Source organism: Dendroctonus ponderosae, unplaced genomic scaffold (assembly GCF_020466585.1).
Source record: "Dendroctonus ponderosae isolate FM_Combo_2020 unplaced genomic scaffold, Dpon_F_20191213v2 Dpon_F_20191213_7, whole genome shotgun sequence".
NCBI lineage: Eukaryota > Metazoa > Arthropoda > Insecta > Coleoptera > Curculionidae > Dendroctonus > Dendroctonus ponderosae.
The window spans coordinates 545836-550201 of NW_026018916.1; the positions used below are offsets into that span (position 1 = coordinate 545836).

Here is a 4366-nt window from a genome sequence, read left to right on the forward strand (position 1 = left end):
TCGCTCTTAGTTTATTCTTGACTCTGACTAACTTTGAGCGAGCTTTCACGATCATTCGGTGCGCTTTTGTTGACATTCATTGACGATCATTTGTTTTGTGTACGCGTTTTTTTGTGCATGTGCATCATCGTCTGCTTGGTTTCACCGCTAGTTTTTCTTAGGTAAGACCCAGAGTTTCCGGTTTCTTTTTTGCCAAATAACCAAATCCTCAATCTGGAGCTTTTCCTCAATCATCTTTTTGTTTCAGTCCATATTCTCGCTTCAACTGAGCACCTGGAGGTTTTAAAAATGTTCTTTTAGTTAATTCGATAAGTCTCTGCGCTAGAGCCCCTTTCAGGTGCTCTTGAAATTGCAGCAAAAGCTCCGCTTTCAGACTTCACCATCTTAAACTAGTTTAGCGCAGTTTTCTGCTCCACTCTTTGAGGCTTTCCAGCACTTCTGGAAATATTTTCCTAAACTCCATCCAGCTTGCAGGCTTTCCCGCAATCCAGAAACACTTTTTTGTTTTTATTCACTCAGCAGCAGAAGTTTCCGCAACATTCGGCTGATTAGCATAAACAGTGATTTCTGTGTTGGTGCTTATGCAAGCCTCTATTAACTTTTCTTCGGTTTACTTGTGGGCATTCTAATTTTACACGTCGTTTCCAGCATTCCAACGAGAACTCCACGTTTTTCGAATCAGGCCAAGGTGCAACACGCCACTTTCGACTTTTAACACAACTTAACTTTCGTTTAATGTTTAGTGTTTTTTCATGCTGGCAGCTCGTCAAAAGATCGAATAATTAATCGACAGTCACATATCGGCAAGTGGTCATTTTTCATCTGGGGTTTGAAATGCCACGTTTATTTTCTGTGGCTTTGCTAGATTGAAAAATGCAAAAAACATTCTTCAAATTTGCAATTTGGCTCAAACTGCTTGCTGGCCAATTCGCCTCTATGATTATCTAATTATAAAATTATGTAAACATTTATATTTTGGTTCCTCATGTTCAATGTTCTTCTATTTTTGTAACAGTTTTGCACATTTTTTGCTCTGTATCAGAGGCTGAGGTTTCAGTAGTTCAATGCTGGCAGTTCCCAAGAAACAAAATCGGAATCGATTTATGGCAAATTTTCCCCCTCAAAGTGGGTTCAATGTGGACATAAAAATCACGTTTCACAATTTCTAACAAAACTTGTTACCTGCCGAAAATCCGTTAAGCAACATTCGATAACTTCGGCTTTCGACAGTTTCGATCCGCTGGCAAATTATTTGATGTGATTCGTAAAATCGTAAAATAAATTTTCCGAAATCCACTCTAAAAATAGTATATATGTATATCGACTTTTCGTTGGAAAATGATGTTCGGGCCGGCGAGCGAGCTTTTCGTTCTGTGTGTTTGATTTGTTTGCTCAGAAAACCGAAAAATTGTTTCGATTAATAATGGTTGATTTTTTTATGATGGCAGCAGGTCGCTGAACGCTCAGTAAATGTTTGGCGATTCTTATAAATGACAACAGTATTTTTGGATAAGAGCAGTTCCGGCTATTTTCAGGCTAAACTAATCGATCTTAACGCGGTTTCTTTGAAGAGTTGAGTGACTCAATTAATCTTTGTTAATTGACAATGAGTTTTTAGACCACAAATGCTTCCTTCCTGCAATTCTTTTCAATTAAACCTGGATTTTTAAAGCGAAAAACTGCCAATTTCTTGCGCCGTTCAACCAAGTTCTGGCGAATCTAGAACAAAAGAATGGATAATAATTCTCCCTGAGCAAACAAGCCTGACCTAGTTATTTTGCTGCGGTTTGGTAATTGAGGATATTGCATTGAAACAGACGTTGAAAACTTCCTAAATCTGAGCAAATATTAAATATTTATAAATAAAGCGGGAGTTTTAAAAATAGCCAAAGTCATGCACCTACAATCCTAAACAAATGGGAAAAATAATAATTTCCAAGTCGGTTTAGTTTCGCTACGAGCTTCAGAACCGGATTTACGGGCCATGGATCAGAATACAGAAAATAATATTTATAGGCATTTTTAATTAAGCAACACTCTGTATATATGTCGGAAAAAATGATAAGACTTTCTTGATAGTAAAGTATGTTTGAAAGACAGCTGAAATTGTCTACTGTGAAATTATAATAAATTTAAGGCGAGATCCTAAAATCTGATACAAATAAAAACACTTTTTACAAACAAGAAAAACTGTCTGCACTCGACGACAATAAAAACCGGCCTCCAAAAATTAATCAAAATTTCAAAGTTGAAGGCCTTCAACACTAACAGAAGTTTTCGAACTTTGAAATTTCGATTAATTTTTGGAGGCCGGTTTTTATTGTCGTCGAGTGCAGACAGTTTTTTTTGTTTGCAAAAAGTGAAGACTGGAAATTTTGTGGAAACGTAAACTCCTACACCCAAATACACTCCTGTACACTTAAGTAAAACATGTGTTTTGGAATTAACTCGTGCTAAAGTTATATTTACAATCGTCAATAAAATCTTAGACACATTCTTAGACAGATGCAAATATGTCTACTCAAATGTTTGTTATTTCAATGTTGTTAGTTAATGACTGTATTGAGGTGTGATGGTTAATTTCGCAGTCGTTTTTTTTTGTCTTTTCTTCATTAATCTGTTAGATAAACTGTCGGAAACAAATTTATTGGAAAAATATGGTTGATTATGAGCAGACAGCCGGTACAGAATGAGTCTGGAAAATTGCCTGCACACACCATGATCAGCTCCCAACTTTTATCGAGATTTAGCAAAAAAAAATAATCCAGCTGACGGAAAACAAAAGCAGTTCCAAAAATACAAAACCCATCTTATAGCTATTTTTATGATATTATTTCAAGATTTATCGATTAAAAATAGAATATTGCCATCAGAAAAACATAATTATACATCCTGCATTCCAGCTCTATGCTTTATTTATGGCCATTCGCTTCTGAAAAGCAGGAATTCAATCTTTATTCCTTGCATTCAACTGCAATCAAATCCGCTTTGAATCTCCACTCATTACGAACATGTTCGATCAGGATGTTTTGTTCTGATGCCCTAAAGAAAACTTCCTGCCAAATTGATAAAAATCCTCACGTTTTCACCAACTATTTACGACTCTATGCCTAGTTTTAAGCAGGGGCATCAAGTGACGCTCGATCGCCATTAATATTACATATACTTACCTACTTACCATTTTTGGAGCAAATGCAATCATGTCGTTAATAAACGATCTGATATAATGATAATCAAGCTACTACGTTCGATTCAATTCGAACTATTCGCTACTCGTTTTGGGTAGAACTGTACAACATTAATCGTCCCGAAGTCCTTATACAAGTTCTTAAACTGTTATATGAAATGCGCCAACTTTTCTGTTTTAATGCTGTAAATTTAAATATTGTCCATCTTCAACAATTAGTTTCGTAGCCAATCTTATAGGCCCTATGTGGTCTTTACTGGTGAAATATATGGGGTGATTGTTTTCGATCGTTGAACAGTTGGCATAGCAAATCAATCATCCTGTATATACTAGTGTTTTTCAACATGACTAGAGCCAACTGACTAATTGATCTATTTGGACTGAACTGAAATTGACTGCCGCTCTTTGGCACATATCAATCAGCAATCGTACCTAAAGTGAGCTTTGAGCTGCAGTTCCTTTTTAAGAAAAACAATGCCTTCGAGTGAACAATACGAAAAGCCGGTTTAGCCAGACGTATTTGTGTCATCGCACTTTGAAATAAAAACACGAAAAAGCTGGTTATTTTGGGATTCGACAATTTACGGTTCGTAATATTGCAGTTGGGTTGCGTTTTGTGAAAACCGATTCGGCGTGGGTTTCCTACAAATTATAGGCGGAAAATGTTGGAGCAGCGTCAATGAACCACCATTTATCCAAACTCCGATAGGAGATTAACTGGGGCAGATACGAGAGCTTGAGCTTTAATAGCATAATTGAGTGGCAAGAACAATTGATGGTTCTCACATTGCTGTTCTTAAGTGCTTAAGGTGGTAGCAGAACTCACAATTATTTCATTTAAGCCACTTGGTGTTTATTTATGCCCCAATAAATGGAACAAACTATCGAAAGCACTCCAACACTGTCTAAAGAACCCAACTTTATGTAATTTGTGATTGTCAATCCCAAAACGTTGTAACTCACGTTGTTACGACTGAATCGACTTTTCAATTCGCTATCCAACGATGCCAAAACGAATTTTGTGGCTCGAATGGTTCTTGAGAAACTTGGAAAAATGCAGCGTCATGTTGTCAAAAAAAAACCATGCAAATCTAAAACTCCTTGAATTCAAGCATTTTTTGAGAAAACTGCCAACATTTCGTTATCGATGGTTCACTTTCTAAAAAGGCCATTTATTTC

At 36.5% G+C, this 4366-nt stretch overlaps 1 protein-coding gene across 1 annotated transcript in view; it reads left to right on the plus strand.

Moving 5' to 3' along the window:
• The window catches only part of LOC109536534 (phosphoinositide 3-kinase adapter protein 1), a 30226-nt gene continuing 25860 nt past the window's right edge, over nucleotides 1-4366 (plus strand). The window contains exon 1 of the mRNA XM_019902800.2: nucleotides 1-161. The gene's annotated coding sequence lies outside the window, so the exon portion shown is untranslated. The remainder of the gene's footprint in view (nucleotides 162-4366) is intronic.